Genomic DNA, 12,270 nt, shown 5'->3' on the forward strand with positions numbered 1-12,270 from the left:
TGCCAAGCACAGATGGGGGCATATTTACAAGGACCTTGCTCCACGGGGAAAGGTCTTAAATTAAAATGGGAAAAATAACATCAGAGAGACTCAAATGCCTTACAAATATGCCCCAAGCAACCTATGAAGCTCTAGCAGTACATATCAAGAAACCTAATATTTTTCAAAAAACGATTTTAAACACATCATATAAATCAATGATACACCTACATTCAAGGGGAAATGACTTAAAATGGCCTAAGACACATGAAAGCGTTTTTTAAGGCCCTTGCACCATTTCTGGGTCGCTTTTAACATGGCTATGTTAGTCAAAGAATTAAAATCTAAATTTGCCAAGCACAGATGGGGGCATATTTACAAGGACCTTGCTCCACGGGGAAAGGTCTTAAATTAAAATGGGAAAAATAACATCAGAGAGACTCAAATGCCTTATAAATATGCCCCAAGCAACCTATGAAGCTCTAGCAGTACATATCAAGAAACCTAATATTTTTCAAAAAACGATTTTAAACACATCATATAAATCAATGATATACCTACATTCAAGGGGAAATGACTTAAAATGGCCTAAGACACATGAAAGCGTTTTTTTAAGGCCCTTGCACCATTTCTGGGTCGCTTTTAACATGTCTATGTTAGTCAAAGAATTAAAATCTAAATTTGCCAAGCACAGATGGGGGCATATTTACAAGGACCTTGCTCCACGGGGAAAGGTCTTAAATTAAAATGGGAAAAATAACATCAGAGAGACTCAAATGCCTTATAAATATGCCCCAAGCAACCTATGAAGCTCTAGCAGTACATATCAAGAAACCTAATATTTTTCAAAAAACTATTTTAAACACATCATATAAATCAATTATATACCTACATTCATCGGGAAATGACTTACAATGCCCTAAGACACATGAAAGCGTTTTTTTAAGGGTCACTTTTAACATGGCTATGTAACTCAAAGAAACAAAATCTATTTGTAAAACACTTGACACAAAGCAACATTTTAAATACAGAACTTTCTTCATAATTTTCTCCCTAAAGCATACTATTGTCTATCTAAATTAAATGAATCTGTTCTCACCTTAGCAAATACTTTATGAGTTTCAAAACAGTCTCAGAAACACACCAATTTGTCTTCAGCAGAGCAAAAGGTATGCACTCCAGAGTCTACAGCTATCAAAAGCACAGAAATGCTGTAATTCTTCACACATATCTCTCATGTCACCCAATCAAAACTCTTCCCTCACTTTTTTCAAATCAACACCCTTCCCCCCTCTGCCCTTTCTGCCTTTTTTGCATAACAACCACCTCCTGAAAGACCTCTGGTGTTTGCAAGTTTGCACAACAATGTTTCAATTGAACTCTGAACTCTCAGTGCACCTGCATATCCAGTGCAATCTTTCATAAAATGATTTTTTCTTGACCATTCAAATTACATCTTTCAAAGAACTCATCCATGCACCCTAACTTTCTGTTTTCAGCAATCAAAATCCACCAATCACTGCTACTGCTTCCTTAACACAGAAACTCCACAGTTTTTTTCATTTTAAACTCTTATTTTTCCAACTGCCATTTCATTGCCACACTTCATCTGACTGCAGCAGAACCTTCTCTCACCATGTTTTCTGTCTGGATTGTTGGACATAGTTACATCTATTGGGCTCAGAGGTATGCTGAGAACAGAAATTTACCTAACCTCAGTTTACAAGATGTGGAAATTAAGTGGTTTGGCCACAGAGGATTAAAATGTCACCAATTGATACCATTGGTGAAAACCTTTATGCATTTGCCTAAACCTGACCTGTTAATTGTGCACTGTGGAGGTAATGACTTGGGCACTTTGACTGGGGTAGGTCTGGAAATGCTTTTAAAGGACACCTTTGAGCAATTGATGGCACTTTTTCCTCAAACTGCCTTGGTATATTCAAATATATGCCAAAGACAGAAATGGAGGTGGTCGAACCAATTTTGTCCACAAATTGAGAAATCGAGGAAGCAAGTAAACAAATCTGTTTCAGCTTACATGAGAGACCATGGAATGGGCTCCATGTACAACAATAACTTGCGTTACTACATGCAAGATATCTACAGAGAAGATGGAGTTCACTTCTCAGATGAAGGGAACAGAGTTTTCATTCTGAATTTAACACTGTGCATTGGTACCTACTTATAAGTACCTAAATGTACCATAAACCCAAAAGCTCTTCTCAGAGCTACCCTACATCTGATCACTCTCAATTATTATTTTACTCTAACTTTTTTCACTAAGTTTCAACAAAGTACGCTCCCCGAGGCGCTACCCGGTACGCGAACCGGAAGCTAACCGCGCGAAATTTAAAAAAAAAATGTTTTTTTTTCGCACATATGGGCCTCCTCAGCCATCCTCAGAAAACCTAGGGGGTCAAAATACGTCTACCGTGTCCCCTTCTACCCATTCTGAACATTATTTGCCCTCCATCTTGTATCTTAATTCGACCAAAACACAAAATGGTGGACTTCCGTAACGCTGGGAAGCACTCCATTAAAAAAGGTGGGAAAGTAATTTACAGAAGATACCCTGGAGACAATGTCACCAAATATAGATTAGCTCATACTACATACCAATCCCTACCATTTTCACAAATTTGGTTGGAATTCCATTTAGCCATTTAGCCTGTAGACCTCTCTAAATACCCTGAGGTAAATTACTTCACAAAACACATCTGAAGTGTTGGAATTGACAACCAATGAAAATGTTACTTTCTTTTCCATTTTTTTTTCCTGACATTTGATTGGTTATGTACCTAAATATAAAGGAAGAGAAGGAAACACAGCCATTTTGACTACTACTTCCTGGTGTACATTTCAATAGGATTTTCACTAAAAACCTCAACTTCTTTGTAAAGGTAAGTTGTTATTTTAAAAACTGAAGTATATTGTGCACTTTAAGTTAATATGGTAAACTTTTTCTGATAGTTATATACTATCCCTCTGTAGTAGTTATAGATTTGGATAGACTTCTCTGTTATAGTTATGGATGGAGTTAGGCTTGTCTTTTATAAAGGCGCCCCTTTATCCAAAATGAATCCCAAAAGTGCCCTATCTCTACTAATATATATTTTTTTAATGCAAATTTTTGGCAAAATGGAAGGCGAACAGAAAGTTTCATTTGAAATTGTCCTTGCAGAGACCAACCAAGAAATCATTGATCCAAATGACATTGAATTTATGGATGAAACTTGGGACCAAGAACTACTGCAATGTGTGCAATCAGGAGATGTCCTCCTTGAAAATGAGGACATTTTACACACTCAAACATTACAAGCTATGTTCAATGAAAATAACGACATTTCAGACAGTGAAATGATAGACATTTTATTAAATTTTGAAACACAATCACAATAATAAATAATTGCTTAAAAAACAAAGAAATAAAAAAAAATCAACAAAACAAACAATCAATTAACATCCAATATTTGAAAAGTCTATCATTCTTTTTTCCTCATAGTACGCTCCCCAGACCGCTTCCCGGTTCGCGAACCGGGCGCACCCCACGAAAAAAAACGATATTTTTTTTTTTTTCGCCCCGCGGGGCCCTTTCAAAGCCTCCACATCAAACCTAGGGGGTCAGGGAGGATCTACTATGCCCCCTTATGGTCATTTGCCCCTTCGCTTTGGCCTCCTCTTGTCTCTTGATCCTACCGAGAGACAAGATGGCGGCCGCTACGGACTGTTTGGAATGTTTACAGACACCGGAGAGCCAATCAGCTTCGCTTCGCAAAGCTCCGTAACGCGAAAAGTACGCGAAACGAAGCGCTACCCGGGACGCTGTCACAGATATATATCTTTTTTTTTACGTTAATTTCTCAAAATCCACTGGAGCACATATATTGAGACCTAGCAAAGGCACATCGGGCTACCAGTCCCTACAATTTTGCCAAATTTCGTGCAAATCCATTCAGCCGTTCGGGCTAAAAGTGAGGCCAACCGCCCTATGGAAATTAACATGGGAAAAACGTGTTTTGGGACCCCCCTTTTTTCTCGTCCCTCCCTTGACGAACCCCCCCCCCAAATTTCCAGGGGCTGCTCAGAAACAAAATGTTCCATTTTCCTGAAAATTTCAGCCAATTCCGTCCACAAACGCCAAAGTTATTAGACATAGAATTTTCAAAAATCCCATAGAGAAAAAATCCTAACTATATATACCTACTGGCGACCGCCAGTAGGTAATATATATATATATATATATATATATATATATATATATATATATATATATATATGGTCTGTTTTTTGCCAGTAGAGACAGTGAGATAGTATGAGCACAAACACACATAGTGGAGGCAGAGACAGACATGGTAGATTACATGTAACATCCTGGTCATGTGCCTAAGATCACACTGTGAGTCAAGCTTGATTTTAAATGAATCTGTGTGAATAATTTGCTTAGTTGGTGTGTTCAAAAATATGGCAATACATGTATCGTTGCAGTCAGTTAGGCTGTAGGATATGTACTAGTAGAGAATCATAGGCAGCATATCTGTTAGGCCTCTTCGTTTACAAATAGGTTCTAAGCTGTGCAATAAAGATCCAGGGTGTGCTGTTGAAATGAAAAAGGAATGTTATGTCTTGCTTATATATATATATGGTCTGTTTTTTGCCAGTAGAGACAGTGAGATAGTATGAGCACAAACACACATAGTGGAGGCAGAGACAGACATGGTAGATTACATGTAATATCCTGGTCATGTGCCTAAGATCACGCTGTGAGTCAAGCTTGATTTTAAATGAATCTGGGTGAATAATTTGCTTTGGTGATGTGTTTAAAAATATGGGAAGACATGTATTCTTGAAGTCAGTTAGCCGTTAGAATATGTACCAGTAGAGAATCTTAGGCAGCATGTCTGTTAGGGCTCTTAGTTCACAAATAGGCTATAAGCTGTGCAATAAAGATCCAGGGTGTGCTGTTGAAATGAAAAAGGAATGTTGTATCTTGCTTATATATATATGGTCTGTTTTTTGCCAGTAGAGACAGTGAGATAGTATGAGCACAAACACACATAGTGGAGGCAGAGACAGACATGGTAGATTACATGTAACATCCTGGTCATGTGCCTAAGATCACACTGTGAGTCAAGCTTGATTTTAAATGAATCTGTGTGAATAATTTGCTTAGTTGGTGTGTTCAAAAATATGGGAATACATGTATTCTTGAAGTCAGTTAGGCTTTAGGATATGTACTAGTAGAGAATCTTAGGCAGCATGTCTGTTAGGCCTCTTAGTTCACAAATAGGCTCTAAGCTGTGCAATAAAGATCCAGGGTGTGCTGTTGAAATGAAAAAGGAATGTTATGTCTTGCTTATATATATATATATATATATATATATATATATATATATATATATATATATATATATATATATATATATATATTACCTACTGGCGGTCGCCAGTAGGTATATATAGTTAGGATTTTTTCCCTATGGGATTTTTGAAAATTCTATGTCTAATAACTTTGGCGTTTGTGGACGGAATTGGCTGAAATTTTCTGGAAAATGGAACATTTTGTTTCTGAGCAGCCCTTGGAAATTTGGGGGGGTTTCGTCAAGGGGGGACCGAGAAAAAAGGGGGGTCCCAAAACGTGTTTTTAACATTGAGTTTTCCATAGGGCGGTTGGCCTCACTTTTAGCCCGAACGGCTGAATGGATTTGCATGAAACGTGGCAAAATTGTAGGGACTGGTAGCCCGATGTGCCTTTTCTAGGTCTCAATATATGTGCTCCAGTGGATTTTGAGAAATTAACGTTTAAAAAAAGATATATATCTGTAAGCGCGCTCCGGGCAGCGCTCCGGTCCGCGGACCTTAAGCGTACCGGAACTTCGCGTAGCTAAGCTGATTGGCTCTCCGGTGTCTGTCAACATTCTAAACAGTCCGGAGCGGCCGCCATCTTGTCTCTCGGTAGGATTGAGAGACAAGAGGAGGCCAAAACAAAGGCGAAAATGACCATAAGGGGGCATACTAGATCCTCCCTGACCCCCTAGGTTTAATGTGGAGGTTTTAAAAGGGCCCCGCGGGGCAAAAAAAACAACAAAAAAATTTTGTTTTTTTTTGCGTGGGGAGCGCCCGGTCCGCGAACCGGGAAGCGTTCTGGGCAGCGTACTGCAATGAAAAATGAATGATAGACTTTTCAAATGCTGTATGTTAATTGATTGTTGTTTTTGTTGATTATTTTTTATTTTTTTTATTTTTTAAGCATTTTTTTTTATTCTGATTGTGTTTCATAATTTATTAAACTTTCTAACATTTCATTGTCAGAAATTTCATAATTATCATGGAATATACATTATAGTCTCTGAGGGTGTAAAATGTCCTCATTTGCAAGGAGGTTATCTACTGCTTGTACACATTGCAGTAGTTCATTGTCCCAAGTTTCATCGAAAAATTCAATGTCAATTTGATCAATTGTATCAATCAATTCTTGGCTGCTCTCTTGCAGGTCCATTTCAAAAGAAACTTGGTTTTCGCCTTCCATTTTGCCTGAAATTTGGATTAAAAAAATATATATTAGTAGAGATAGGGCAATGTTGGGAATAATTTTAGATAGGCATTTTTTATCAGTGAATTTATCTTTGGGCAGTGTATAGTATCAGAGTGGAAGTAGGAATATAAAAAAGTGTATGTGATTTAACGTAAGTAAATTCATAATTATACAAGAGAAGCCTAACTCCATCCATAACTATAACAGAGAAGTCTCTCTAAATCTATAACTACTACAGAGGGATAGTATATATCTATCAGAAAAAGTTTACCATATTAACTTATAGTGCACAATATACTTCAGTTTTAAAAATAAAAACTTACCTTTAGAAAGAAGTTGAAGGAATTAGTGAAAATACTATTGAAATGTACAGCAAGAAGTAGTAGTCAAAATGGCTGTGTTTTCTTCTCTTCCTTTATATATATTCAGGTATATAACCAATGAAATGTCAGGTAAAAAAAGTAGAAAATGAAAGTAACATTTTCATTGGTTGTCAATTCCAACACTTCAGATGTGTTTTGTGAAGTAATTTACCTCAGGGTATTTAGAGAGGTCTACAGGCTAAATGACTAAATGGAATTCCAATCAAATTTGTGAAAATGGTAGGGATTGGTATGTAGTATGAGCTAATCTATATTTGGTGAAATTGTCTCCAGTGGCTTTTCTGTGAACTACTTTCCCACCTTTTTTGATGGTGCGCTTCCCAGGGAGCGACCCGGTACGCGTACAGTTGAGCGCCCCGGTTCGCGAACCTTAAGCGTTCCGGGAGTCCACCATTTTGTGTTTCGGTCGAATTAAGATACAAGATGGAGGGCAAATAATGTTCAGAATGGGTAGAAGGGGGCACGGTAGAGTTATCTTGACCCCCTAGGTTTTCTGAGGGTGGCTGAGGAGGCTTATATGTGCGAAAAAAAAACATTTTTTTAAAAAATTTCGCGAGGTTAGCTCCCGGTTCGCGTACCGGGTAGCGCCCCAGGGAGCGTACTTTGTTGGAAATTAGTGAAAAATGTTAGAGTAAAATAATAATTGTGAGTGATCAGATGTAGGGTAGCTCTGAGAAGAGCTTTTGGGTTTATGGTACATTTAGGTACTTATAAGTAGGTACCAATGCACATTCTTAAATTCAGAGTGAAAACTCTGTTGCCCTCATCTGAGAAGTGAACTCCATCTCCTCTGTAGATATCTTGCATGTAGTAACGCAAGTTATTGTTGTACAGGGAGCCCATTCCATGGTCTCTCATGTAAGCTGAAACAGATTTGTTTACATGCTTCCTCGACTTCTCAATTTGTGGACAAAATTGGTTTGACCACCTCCATTTCTGTCTTTGGCATATATTTGAATATACCAAGGCAGTCTGAGGAAAAAGTGCCATTAATTGCTCAAAGGTGTCCTTTAAAAGCATTTCCAGACCTACACCAGTCAAAGTGCCCAAGTCATTACCTCCACAGTGCACAATTAACAGGTCAGGTTTGGGCAAATGCATAAAGGTTTTCACCAATGGTATCAATTGGTGACATTTTAATCCTCTGTGGCCAAACCACTTAATTTCCACATCTTGTAAATTGAGGTTAGGTAATTTCCTGTTTTCAACGTACCTTTGAGCCCAGTGAATATAACTATGTCCAACAATCCAGACAGAAAACATGGTGAGAGAAGGTTCTCCTGCAGTCAGATGAAGTGTGGCAATGAAATGGCAGTTGAAAAAATGAGAGTTTAAAATGAAAAAAACTGTGGAGTTTCTGTGTTCATGAAGCAGTAACAGTGATTGGTGGATTTTGATTGCTGAAAACAGAAAGTTAGGGTGCACGGATGTGTTCTTTGAAAGATGTATTTTGAATGGTCAATAAAAAATCATTAAATGAAAGAATGCACTGGATATGCAGGTGCACTGAGAGTTCAGAGTTCAATTGCAACAAAGTTGTGTGAACTTGCAAACACCAGAAGTCTTCCAAGAGGTGGTTGCCATGCAGAAAAGGCAGAAAGGGCAGAGGGGGGAAGGGTTTTCATTTGAAAAAAAGTGAGGGAAGAGTTTTGATTGGGTGACATGAGAGATATGTGTGAAGAATTACAGCATTTCTGTGCTTTTGATAGCTGCAGACTCTGGAGTGCATACCTTTTGCTCTGCTGAAGACAAATTGGTGTGTTTCTGAGACTGTTTTCAAACTCAAAGTATTTGCTAAGGTGAGAAAATATTTCTTTAATTTAGATAGAGAATAGTGTGCTTTTACGAGAAAATTATGAATTATGTGGCGCAAATTGCTTGTAAATATGCTCCCACATGTGCATGGAAAATTTAGATTTTGAATGTTTGTGTTACATAGCCATGTTAAAAGTGATACAAACATGCTGCAAAGGCAATCAAAAAACGCTTTTATGTGTCTTAAGGACATTTTAAGTAATTTTCCCATGTGCAGTGTTTTGAAATTATGATTTGAAAATCGTTTTTGGGGAAAAGGAATTGTTTTTAAATTTATGACAAGGACATAATGGTGTATGCTTCTTTATACGGCAATTGACTGTCCCTGATGTTATTTTTCCCATTTTAATGTAAGACCTTTCTCTGTTGCGCAAGTTGCTTGTAAATATGCTCCGACCTGTGCATGGGAAATTTAGATTTTAAATGTTTGTGTTACATAGCCATGTTAAAAGTGACCCAACCATGCTGGAAAGGCAATAAAAAAACACTTTCATGTGTCTTAAGGACATTTTAAGTAATTTCCCTGTGGGCAGTGTTTTCAAATTATGAATTGAAAATCGTTTTTGAGGTAAAGGAATGTTGTTAAAATTTATGTGCGCCATATGTCCACAAATTTCGTTTTCAGGGGTGCAGCAGGGTGTTCTTGAGACACCCCTGCACCTTTGGAAAAATTCCTAATTTGCGATGAGCTAATTGCTAATCGCAAATTGCACCTTCATTCTTATGGGCCTCCTGCTCCATGGAAATTAATGGGTAATTTGCAATTAGCAATTTGCTCATCGCAAATTAGGAATGGTAAAGAATCGCTATTTATTCCTTAAAATTCGCTATTTTGGAAATGCAAAATAGTTATATGATACATATGGCGGTTGATGTCTAACAAGATAAGAAGCTTAGGGATACATTTATGATGACTGGCGCAATGAAGTGGACATCACTTACTTCATTGGTAGAGCTTTACATGTATTATGTCCTCTGTATTCTTCATCAAGCGTAACTTTAATCTGCAATCCTGAGTAGGCCTCACCTTAAACAAACCTCTGGATAGGCCACACCTTATCGTCATCCTGAATTAATCATTTAAAATGCTAGGGACAGATTTATGATAGGTGTATGCCTCTTTTGCGCCACTTACAAAACACTGTCCACGGGGAAATGACTTAAAATGTCCTTAAGACACATGAATGTGTTTTTTTAAAGCGTTTGCAATTTTTTGGGGTGACTTTTAACATGGCTATGTGACTCAAACAGTCAAAATCTAAATTCACCATGCACAGGTGGGAGCATATTTACAAGGAATGTGCTCCATGGGGAAAGGTCTTATAATGTAATATGGGAAAAATGACATCAGAGACACTGAAATGCCTTATAGAGAAGCATACACCATTATGTCCTTGTCATAAATTTGCAAACCATTACTTTTCCCCAAAAACGATTTTGAAATCATAATTTGAAAACACTGCACATGTGGAAATTACTTAAAATGTCCTTAATTCAAAATTTGCTATTCCTTATTTTGCGATTGCACTGAGGATTTGCAAATTTTGCGATTCCTTAAATGCAATGTATCAAACAAAAAATATGTAAAAAATGATATTAAGGATTTGGAAACTACCACCAACTTCTAGTTTGTGGTAATTTGCGAATTCTTTTCAAAAAGCATTTTTTTCCAAAAAACAAAAGGTGCCATATGACGCCTATACATGTTCTTAGGGCATGTATGTGTGCCATATGCCCCCAAATTTCTTTTTCAGGGGTGTAGCAGGGTGTTCTTGAGATACCCCTGCACGCTTGAAAAAATTCCTATTTTGTGATGAGCTAATTGCTAATCGCAAATTGCAACCTTCATTCCTATGAGCCTCCTAGCCCATGGAAGTGAATGGGTAACTTGCAATTAGCAATTTGCTCATTGCAAATTAGGAATGGTAAAGAATTGCTATTTATTCCTTAAAATTTGCTATTTAGGAAATGCAAAATAGTTTGATGGTACATATGGTGGTTCATCTGTAACAAGATAAGAAGCTTAGGGATACATTTATGATGACTGGCGCAATAAAGTGGACATTACTTACTTCATTGGTAGGCCTTTACATGTATTATCTCCTCTGTATTCTTCATCAAGCGTAACTTTAATCTGCAATCCTGAGTAGGCCTCACCTTAAACAAACCTTTGGATAGGCCACACCTTATTGTCATCCTGGATTAATCATTTAAAATGCTAGGGACAGATTTATGATAGGTGTATGCCTCTTTTGTGCCACTGTGCGTCACTTTTATGATGCAGCGGCGGTGCTAATTTGCAATTAGCAATTTGCTCATTGCAAATTAGGAATGGTAAAGAATTGCTATTTATTCCTTAAAATTTGCTATTTAGGAAATGCAAAATAGTTTGATGGTACATATGGTGGTTCATCTGTAACAAGATAAGAAGCTTAGGGATACATTTATGATGACTGGCGCAATAAAGTGCACATTACTTACTTCATTGGTAGGCCTTTACATGTATTATCTCCTCTGTATTCTTCATCAAGCGTAACTTTAATCTGCAATCCTGAGTAGGCCTCACCTTAAACAAACCTCTGGATAGGCCACACCTTATCGTCATCCTGGATTAATCTTTTAAAATGCTAGGGACAGATTTATGATAGGTGTATGCCTCTTTTGTGCCACTGTGCGTCACTTTTATGATGCAGCGGCGGTGCAAAAGATTTGCTATGAGGCGACAACATTACAAATTGATGCATTTAGGCAGATATGTCATGGTGTAAAAAAACGTACCACATGAAACCGATGCAGCAGTGATGCAAAAGATGCACCATGTCACAAGACAGGCCTCACTTGGGGCCATATGTATCAAGCTAATTAGCATTCGCAAAGATCAAAATTCTACGAATTTCGGCCTTTGCGAATGTTAATTAGACAAATGGTATGTATCAAACAAGTTTGATGCAAAATAAGGAGTAGCAACATTTTCTATTCCTTATTTTGCAATTGCACTGAAGGATTTGCAAATTTTGTGACTACTTAAATGCAATGTATCAAACAAAAAATATGTAAAAAATGACATTAAGGATTTGGAAACTATTGTGGTAAATTGGTGGTAATTTGTGAATTCTTTTCAAAAAGCTTTTTTTCAAAAAAACAAAAGGTGCCATATGACGTCAACACATGCCCTTAGAGCATGTATGTGTGCCATATGCCCCCAAATTTCTTTTTCAGGGGTGCAGCAGGGTGTTCTTGAGACACCCCTGCACCCTTGGAAAAATTCCTAATTTGTGATGAGCAAATTGCTAATCGCAAATTAAACCTTCATTCCTATGAGCCTCCTAGCCCATGGAAATGAATGGGTAACTTGCAATTAGCAATTTGCTCATTGCAAATTAGGAATGGTAAAGAATTGCTATTTATTCCTTAAAATTCGCTATTTAGGAAATGCAAAATAGTTTCATGCTACATATGGCGGTTCATCTGTAACAAGATAAGAAGCTTAGGGATAGATTTATGATGACTGGTGCATCACCAGGGATGTGTCAGTCATCCTGCGCCGCTGTTCCGCCA

Source organism: Lissotriton helveticus, chromosome 2_1 (assembly GCF_964261635.1).
Source record: "Lissotriton helveticus chromosome 2_1, aLisHel1.1, whole genome shotgun sequence".
Lineage (NCBI taxonomy): Eukaryota > Metazoa > Chordata > Amphibia > Caudata > Salamandridae > Lissotriton > Lissotriton helveticus.